The sequence below is a fragment of the Mastomys coucha genome, unplaced genomic scaffold (genome assembly GCF_008632895.1).
Source record: "Mastomys coucha isolate ucsf_1 unplaced genomic scaffold, UCSF_Mcou_1 pScaffold14, whole genome shotgun sequence".
Lineage (NCBI taxonomy): Eukaryota > Metazoa > Chordata > Mammalia > Rodentia > Muridae > Mastomys > Mastomys coucha.
Window position 1 is genome coordinate 18,975,961 of NW_022196896.1, and position 10,811 is coordinate 18,986,771.

Here is a 10,811-nt window from a genome sequence, read left to right on the forward strand (position 1 = left end):
CTTGGGAGGCAGAGGCAGGCAGATTTCTGGGTTTGAGGACAGCCTGGTCTACAGAGTGAGTTCCAGGATAGCCAGGACTATACAGAGAAACCTAGTCTTGAAAAGCCAAAAAAACAAACAAACAACAACAACAAAAAAAAACTTTAAATATTTATGAAGTTTTAATTCTTACTACCTATTATTTATTTGGCTTAGCTTAGTGGATATTACGGGTTTGTTATTTTTATAAGACACACTAATTCTTCCTTTTTTATGAAAGAGTCTTCTAAAAACTATTCAGAATTTAAATTACTACCACTAGGCAAGGATACCCACTCAGTGAAAAAATGAATAATCCAATTCAAAAATCAGACAATTAAAATGACAGATAGATATTCCCAATTTTTTAAAAAAATGTTCAGTATTACTAATAACTAGGGAAATACAGATATTAGATTACTATAATGAGATATTAGCTCAAAAGATCTAATTTTAAACCTACTGTCTGAATATAGAACTTCAATAACACTGAAAAGAAAAACCATGAATTTAAAAGAGTACAGACTATGTGGGAAGGTTTGGGTGGCCGAGGATTAAACATTGGAATTAAATTATAGCCTTAATATAAAAAACACTTTCAAATAAAAAAAGGAAAAAGACTATCTGATAGAGAATGTGCTTAGAGTGTACAATAATAAGACTAGAGATAAGAAATGCTGGTTGAATATGGAGGCAAGGTACATCTTGCAAACAGCTATTTTAAACATATATTAAAGATGGGAAATGTGGAGAGGTGAGAGGAGTAGAGGAAGAAGAATCAGTGCTCTTGGTGTATTGTATGAGGGAAGATTATTTTCAAAAAAATAAATACATAGAAATTTAAAATTGAGAATCTTTTGAGAATTTCAAAAAAAAGGAAAGAAAAAAGAAAATATGGAGATTTCTTTTTTATTTCAATAGATATTTTTAATAAATATTTTCTTTATGTACATGTCATATGATATCTACTTTCCCAGTTACCCCTCCAAAAAAAAAAAAAAAGAAAAAAGAAAATAAAGAAAAAAAAAACTCTTCCCTCCCCTCTCCCCCTGCTCACCAACCCACCTTCTCCAGCTTCCTGGCCCTGGCATTCCTCTACTAGTGTAGAGCATAGGGCATAGAACCTTCACAGGGCCAAGGGCGTCTCCTGCCCTTGATGACCAACTAAGCCATCCCCTGCTATACATATGCTGCTGGAGCCATTAGTCCCACCATGTGTACTCTTTGGTTGGTGGTTTAGTCCCTGGGAGACCTGAGGGTACTAGTTAGTTCATATTGTTGTTTGCCCTAAGGGACTGCAAACCATATAGCTTCTCGGGTCCTTTCTCTAGCTGCTTCATTGGGGACCCTATGCTCAGTCCAATGGATGGCTGTGAGCCTTTACTTCTGTATTAGTTGGGTACTATCAGAGCCTTTATTAAAAGTTTAAAATAGATTTTCATTACTCCAGCAACCCTCATTCCTCAACACATATGTAATCCCTGTGATGAAGAAGTATCAACATGTCCCTATTTGTGTAGCAAAATTTATCATAGCACAAAACAGAATTATCTTATCAATGAAGTGATTAAGGAACTGTAACCCATATATGCAACACAACTTTTAATTTGAAATCTAAAAAAGTATCACTTATCACATAGTATCACTCATGATTTTCAATTATAGTATATAAAATATTTTTTTTGTGCTGAGTTGTAAAATGGCATGTTCTAATGTGAGCGTAGTTGAGGAATTACATAAATAGGAGAGGAGACATATGATGATTTTTGTGCCAGTAATTCTCACATCTTCAGTCAAAGCTGAACCAGAAGAGTAGACTGATCCAGTAGATTTGAAACTTTTTGATCTTTAGACACATACTTCATTCTAATATTTATAAACTGCTGTAAGTTACATAAAGACAGAACAGACAATACAACAAAAAGGCTAAACAAATAGAAGGTTAATTGTCAATCCTGAGATTTGCATTTTTAAAAATCCCGAAAGACTGCGGAGATATCTCAGGTAATGAAGGTTTGTCTTGTAAGCATAAGGAACTTAATTCAATCTTCAGAGTATCAGTAGAAGAAGCCAGACATAGTGGCATGTTCTTGGAATTCCATAGCACTGGAGACTCCCTGTCTAGTCAGCCTAGACATCTTGGAGAGTTATACGCCAATGAGACAATGTATCTCAAAATAAAGAGGTATATACCTAAGGAAAAATTTCTAATGGTCTCTGTACCCCTGAACACAAATTTTCAGACACATGAGCTTTCACACTGCACATGCAAGTACATGTGCATACACACATACACACACACACATACATATTAACCGATGTGCAAAAGGTAAATTTCACCAAGTTCTTTCAGTAGTTTCATATTTTCACATTTAATTCTTGTTGAATCTGTGTGAAGAAATTCTCAAATTTAAATATAATGAAAGTGCAGCAACAAGAGAATCATAAAGAGTGAACATGATTTGCATTGGTCAAATGATGACTAAAATGTTCTCACCACTACTTTTCCAATAAACCATTAAAATAGAGTTTGTGGGGCCAATATGAATTGCATGAAGCACAGTGAAAAATCTGAGTAATTTTATGAAGTCTAAAATAAAATCACAAAATTGTAAGCATTATAGGTGTCTACTTTGTGATTTCTCTAGATTTTCTCTGCTATTAATTTTTAGAACCCTATCACAAAGTATTACTATTTTTCTATATTTTATTAATTTTTTTATTTATTTACATCCCAAATGCTGCCCCTCTCCTGGTATCCTCTTGAAGTGTTCTTCCCTGACCCCTGTCACCTCTGATTGGGTGGCTTCCCTCTGGGTATCCCACACTCTGGGGCATTAAGTCTACAGGATTAGACAAATTTTCTTCCACTGAGGTCAGACAAGACAGCCCTTTGCTATGTATGTACCTGGTACCTGGGATGTTAGGCAACACACAGGAAGACCAACAGTGTCAACTAACCTGGACACCTTTGAGCTCAAGGAGAATGAAGCACCAACCAAGAACATACAAAGTATTACCTTAATAAATAAGCTATATGAGGAAATTGAAACTGACTAAAATCTGATAGAAAATAGAACATATTCATAAAGATTATCAGCAACAGAAATACCTCTTCTATCTAAGAGGTATTCCCTATAACCTCAGTTTATACCTTATCAATATTTAAACATTGTGACAGGTGGAATAAACTGGGAAGCGACTACTTTAACCTTTGATAAACTCAGAAGTAATACACTTGATAAAGGCTTGATAAAGGGAGTCTTATTCATTTACTTCTAAAATTATTTCTTCAGAGTCGCAAGCTAACCCATCTGATGTTGTCATTTACACACAGAGAAAACAGGAACACTGGATTTTATAAACTTTAGCTACCCTCTTGAAATTGCTATTGGAATAAAACACTAAGAGATATTTTCAACAATGAATTATTACTATCATGTGAGAAATCTTTTACCCCTCTCACATACAAACAGAACCTTAAAATAAAATAGCTGGCTGACTGATAATGGTTTTTTTCCCCATATTTCTGCTGTCTATTCTAGCTTTGTAGACAGTATGTGTAATAAATGACACCTTTAGTTGATATACCCTGAGTTTCTTATACCAAGTTCCAGCTACACACTCTTGTCTCATACAAGCTTATTTGTCTACTAGAAATAAAATACTATGGTCATTTTCAGTTAAAATGTACTTCCTTTCCTTACTGCTAATTAAGCTTTCTTTACAAATCCACCAGCTGCAGCCATAACAATGGATAAATAAATCAATTATATTAAATATTTTAAGAAAATTTATCAGGATGTACATAGAATTCACAGGCAAAAGATGAGGTCAAGGTAATTTCTGACCTAATAAAAACTGGCTGGTTTTGTGTGTCAACTTGACACAGGCTGGAGTTATCACAGAGAAGGGAGCTTCAGTTGGGGAAGTGCCTCCATGAGACCCAGCTGTGGGTCATTTTCTCAATTGTCCTTTGTGGGTGGTGCCATCCCTGGGCTGGAAGTCTTGGGTTCTATAAGAGCAGGCTGAGCAAGCCAGGAGAAACAAGCCAGTAAGGAATATCCCTCCATGGTCTCTGCATCAGCTCCTGCTTCCTGACCTGCTTGAGTTCCAGTCCTGACTTCCTCTGGTGATCAAAAGCCATGTGGAAGCGTAAGCTGAATAACCCCTTTCCTCCCCAACTTGCTTCTTGGTCATGATGTTTGTGCATGAATAGAAACCCTGACTAAGACAAATTGGTAGCAGGAGTTGGGTATTCCTGTGACAACCTCACCATGTTTGGGAAGGACTGTGGAAGGACTTTGGAACTTTGAGCTAGAATAGCCACTGGTTGTTAAGAGCTCTATGGGATGTCGTGTAGGAGCTTAGAAGATCATGTTGAAAACAGTGCAGAAGATGGAGACCTGGCTTGTGAAATTTCAGAGGGAAGACTAAAGACTCTTATCAGGGCCATGTTGTTTTGATTGTGAAGATTCTGTGGTTCTGGTTACCTGGAGCTTAAGTATCAGCTGTGATTGACAAGATACCAGAACTACTAAAGTGAAAACTTTGCATTACTGGGACTATTGATGCTGGTTAGCTGGAGCTAAGAAATTAGCAGTGATTAAGAAGAGACCAGCATCACTGAGGTGAAATCTTCTGGGAAGTGTTTTCTGAGAGCACAAAGAGGCTGTGTTCTAGAGATAGTCAAGGTTTTACCTTGTGCTGCAGCAGAACTTGGTAATGTGTAAGAGTCACCCAGGTGGTACTGGTTTTGATAGCACAAAGGGGTTATGAAGAGCAGCTAAGGCTTGGCACAGTGAGAGGCCATGGAAGGCCATAAGTGAAGGTGTAGTCTCAGTTTGCAATTGATGGCCCAGGACTGAATGTGTCATGCAAAGGAATTGAGTCTTGGCACCGTGAAGACAGTCTATGAGAGGCTATTGGTAAAGCCTAGTGACAGCAGTGTTTTGGGGATGCCAGTACCAGGTAATGACCACCAAGGACAGCATCAGCAGTGGAGTACAGGCGTCTGGAGCCCAGGAGACAAGCTGTGTGCTGCAAAGGGCAGAGCTGGAGAAGTGACCAGTAAAGCCCTTAGAGGAGCCCAGAAGACTGTGAGTTGGATCCCAGACATTGGATTTGCTTTTGATTGTGACTGTGCCCTGATATTTTTCCCTCTTGAAGGAAGAATGCATTTTAGTGGAGCCCACAGTTAAGAGACTTTGAATTTTAAAAGACATTAGACATTTTAAATGGATTGAACTTTTAATATGTAAAGTCTGTGGGACTTTAGATCTTGGGGATGAATAAGAACATAAGGGTTGAGGCTTAATAGTGATGTGTTTGTGTATCAAGTTGACAAGGAGTCAATTGTACTGGCTGGTTTTGTGTGTCAACTTGACACAGGCTGGTGTTATCACAGAGAAGGGAGCTTCAGTTGGGGAAGTACCTCCATGAGACCCAGCTGTGGGTCATTTTCTCAATTGCCCCTTGTGGGTGGTGCCATCCCTGGGCTGGAAGTCTTGGGTTCTATAAGATCAGGCTGAGCAAGCCAGGAGAAGCAAGCCAGTAAGGAACATCCCTCCATGGTCTCTGTATCAGCTCCTGCTTCCTGACCTGCTTGAGTTCCAGTCCTGACTTCCTCTGGTGATCAAAAGCCATGTAGAAGTATAAGCTGAATAAACCCTTTCCTCCCCAACGTGCTTCATGATCATGATGTTTGTGCAGGAATAGAAACTGACTAAGACAACCAGGTTCAAATGTTTGAGGAAAAATTTACAGGAAAGAAGATAGCTTTTGTTGAGTTCATTCAGTGAAAATTTTACCATGCAATCTTCAATTTGAAGAAAGTTTAGTGACATGAACACATATTCCACAGGAGTCTTGTTATTTTGTTCTCTATATTATTTTTTGAGACAAGTGTCTTTCTTTTTATTGAAAAAGACATTCAGACAATATATATTGATCACATTTCTCCCTTCTCCCAATTCTTTCCACAATCTTCTTACCTGCTCACTCACTGAATTGTACGCACTTTCTCTACCCATCTCTTTAAAATAAAATAAAGCAACAAAACATGCACACACATACTCCGACAAACATTCATACACACAGAGTCTCAATAACAAAAACAATACAAGACAAAATTCTACATAAATAACATTGAGTTCATTTTGTTTTGGTCAACTCCTCATGGACAAAGAGCCTAACTTGAAATATAGTTAATATACACAGCGAGTCTCCATTGGAGACAACTAATTATTCCTTTCCCAGAGAGAATTCACTTCAGACTAGCTTCTTGGTTAGGGGCTCACCTTCCTTCTCTCAGGGCTGGGACCCTACCTAGTTTTGACATGTGCAGGCCCCGTGACTGCTGCCGTCCTCTCTGTCATTTCATGCGTGCTTCAGTCCTGTTATGTTTGATAGACACTATCTCCTTGGAATTATTTATCACCTCTTCCACTGTATCAATCTTTCTGTCTCTTCTTATAGATTTCTGAGCTCTGATGAGAGATATTTGATGAAGAAATCCTATTTAGCATTGAATCTCTCACTCCCTGAATATTGTCTTGTTTTGTTTCCCATCTACTATAAAAAGAAGATTCTCTGAATGAAGTATACATAATTCACTAATCTATGGAAATAAAGGAATACCATTAGGAGTCATTTTATTGTTACGCTACTTTAGCCAAACAGTAGTATTTGGTTTTCCCATAGGCTCATAGTCTATCTACTCTCAGATTCTTGGGCTACCAAAACAGAGCTCTATCTGGTAGCATTGGATAGATCAAGTGTAGAGTGATTGGTTGTTCCCACAACATTTGTGTTACTACTGTACCAGCATATTTTACAGAAAGGTCACTATTTAGTTGACAGAGTTTCTACCTGTGGGTTGATATTTACCTTTCTTCTCTGGTAGGATGCAGATTACCTTCTAGCGCCTCGAGTGCTAGTTAGTAGTGGTGAAGGCTCAAGGTAGGCACCAACTGGAATTCTCTGGTTTTGATGGCATATGTAAGTATTGTTTTCAGCAATAGGAATATCTCATCCCTTTGTGGAGAGGAGGCAAGTTCTTTCACTGAACCTGGAGTTTATATATTTCAACTAGAAGCAAAGGTCTTAGTGGTTGTACAATAATCACTTTATGTACCAACCCATTTCCCAGACTCTGAGAACTGACTTTTAAATTCTGAATTCTGTTAAACCTGTTTCTCTTTCCTAATGAAATGCTTAGGAAAGGGAACAATCATTATGTAAAACGACTTTGATATTTCTAAACATTTCAGTTATTTTCTATTTAATATATATTTACTTAACAGTATGTTTAGGGTACTATATATAAACAATATATAGAAAAGTTTTATCATAGTAGAAATTTTTGCATATAGAAAATTAAGTTAGCAAGTTAATATGAAAAATAGGGATGTTTGTTGAATACACTTGTATAGTCTTAAACAAATTTTATATACTTAAAATATTGAAAAATAAAAATATTTTTTTCATGTACTTAACCATTAAAATGAATTTCATTTTGTACTGGGAAGGTAGAACAAAGTCCTATTTCATTATGCTTTAAAAAATGTGCTCGTATGAAAAATAAATACCGCCGACAAATAATGTTTTAGGCTCTTTACCCACTGGCTATCCCTGGTCCAAACTGGTAACAGTGAAAAGTAGGCTCCAGGAATCAGCCTTTTTCTCCTACAAGAAAAGTGAAACTGAAAACTTAATTGTCTGAAGTTTGAGAAGCCAGGGTGAAAGCATTGTGGCTGGAAATTCAGGCTTTCCCAAGTCCAAGAAAATGCATATCTGTGCACACAAACTGCCTTCTACTGAGTGCATGACAGATAGCACTAATCAATTTCAATACTCCTTTGCTCTAAGCTTCAGTATGATCCCAGAATCCTTTTCTACCCAGCATTTGAAGATGCCATTACCAATCAATTGGAATCAGTGTACAACTTAAAAGCTGTTTTCCCTTTCTGGCCCTGGCTTTTTCCACTGAAGTGGGCTGCCTCTTGAGAAGTGATTAGAGTGGCTACTTCCCAGGTGCTCTGATCATCATGTAGCCGATGCGTGATGACAGGGCCTTGTGAGGTGAATTTTAAATAGATTCTATTCAGCACTCCTACTGTTCCTTCTATGCACATCGCCCTCTTTAAAATGATGTTCGTTAATATGACACGATAAAGTAGTAATTTTGCAAACTAAAGAGTTCTCTAGCATATTTAAGTGCTCTGAAGTAATGCAGAGTCTTACAGTGCTCTCCAGGAGCCCATTGCCCATGCGTCAGTACATAGATCTGAAAAATAGAATGAAAACCGTATTGGAGCAGGAGCATCACACCTATTTTTTGGCTTCAAGCAGGATGAGATTAGGAAACAAATGACTCCCAAGAAAAGCCCCTTACATGAGTGTGGCTGTAAAGGTGGTTGATGCCCTCATCAGATTCTGAGTATGGCCGTGTGGTACATCACTAGTTCTGAAGCAAGTCAGGGAGGCAGCAGTGATAGAGATGTGGGAGAGAAGATTCAACATTTTGATTTCTTCATTTCAAAAAAAATATTCACAGGGCTTTCATTATGAGGTTCAGATTTGGTAAGAAGTGAAAATAAACTTTTCTTATATATATATAAATATAATATACATATATATTATATGTATAATATGTATATATATATATATAAATTGGCCTATATTTATTGTATATGATACTAGATTTCAGATTTTATGCAAGTAAATTGTGTAGTATGAGCATGTTCCTATCTCTATTATTCTCTCCCCTCACCTATCTCCTCCACCCTCTTGTGTTAGTTACCTTAATTCACCTGGATATTTTCATTTCTAGTTTCATGTCATATATTCATACATAATTATATCTATCTATGTAAATTAATAACCCACAAAGAAGAGGAAATGAATAATAATTACACTCCTTAAACTGAGTGATTTAACCCAACAATTGTTTCCAGATGCAAATATTTTGCTATGAATGCCATTAATTTTCCTTTGTATGAACTTAAAACTTTTCCTTTGTAACAGAAAGACATTTAATTATAAACAAATATATATGTATATATATTCATATGTATATATATATATATATATATATATATCATATTCTTTATTCATTCCTCTGTTGAGAGACTCTGAGGCCATTTCCATAACTCAGCTATTGTGAGCAATACTGCACTAAACATTTGGTGTACAAGGATCCCTGTGATATATTGACTTGGAATCCTTCAAATAAATACCTAGGCATGGTATAGCTAAGGTCGAATAGGCATGTGATAGATATCTTGTGGGGGTGGGGGGGCTGACTCCATACTGATTTCTATAATGATTCAACCAGCTTAAAGTTTCACTAAACAGTGGATAATGATTTATTTTCTCCACATCCTCATCGTCCTTTGTTGTTCTGAAGACTGCTATTCTGACTAAAGTGGGTTGGAATGGAACTGTAATTTCACTTTGTATTCTTTCTTATGATACTGAACTGCTTTTCATCTTTATTAAACATTTTTACTTCATCTTTTGAAAATTTTTTATTTCATGAGGGCTTCAATTGTTAGTTTCTTTTTGAGTTCTAGCCATTAGCATATTCTAGATAGTAATCCTCTGTCAGATCTTCAGGTAGCAAGGATTTTGTGTCATTATTCAAACTACCGCTTCACTCAATTTCTTATTCTGATGTGCAGAAGTGTTTCATTGCATAGAATCCCATTTTTCAATTATTGGCATTATTTCCTGAGTGATTGGAGTATTTCTCAAAAAGCCTTTGCCTATATCTTTATCTTAAAGTACTTTTCCTGTTGCACCCTCTAACAGTCCTTTAACATTAAGGTCTTTGATTCATTTGATGTTAATTTTTATATGTATTTAGTTTCGTTCTTCCATAAGAACAAACATGTTGTATATCCAACTTTCCTAACAACATATAGAATTTTCTATAGAATTTTTCTTTTCTGCAGTGAATATTTTGACCATCTTTGTCAAACATCATAACTGGATAACTTATATCTAGTTCCTGTTCTGATCTGCTCTGTTCTGTTTTCTGTTCTGCCCAGCCCCACCCCACCCCGCCCCTCCTGTCTTTTCTTGTCTAATTGGTCTATGTGGTAGTTGTATACGCTTAGACCAGTGAATGGCACAATTTGGAGGTGTGGCCTTGTTGGAGTAGTTGTGGCCTTGTCAGAAGAAGTATATCACTTTTGCAGTGGGCTTTGAAGGTCTGCCCAGTGTAGAAGAGTTAGTCTTCTCCTAGCAGCCTTCAGATGAAGATGTGGAACTCTCAGCTTCTCTCTTGACATTCCTGTTGTGCTCCTGCCTTGCTAATAGTAGACTGAGCCTTGGAACCTGTAAGCTAGCCTCAATTAAATGTTGTCATTTTAAGAGTTGGCTTGGTCCTGGTGTCTGTTCACAGCAGTAAAACATTAAAATAGTCTAAATGTCACTTTTTGTGTCAGTACCATGCTGTTTTTGTTACCATGACTTGGTTATATAACTTAAAGTCAGGTCTAATAAACTTTAAGCATTGTTCTGTGTGCTCATGATTGCTGTTGCAATCTGGGTCATTTATGCTTCTGTGTTTAAAATTGTATTTTCTACATTTGTGAAGAATGATACTGGAATTTTGGCAAAAAATTGTACTAAACATGTTTTTTGATAGTATAGTCATATTTAACTTTGCCAATATATGAGTAAAAATATTTTTTAACATTTTATACTGTCTACCTGAGTTTCTTCATTTGATATTTCACAATTTTTACTTTTACTTCCTTAGGTGTATTCTACTGCTGTATTTCTGT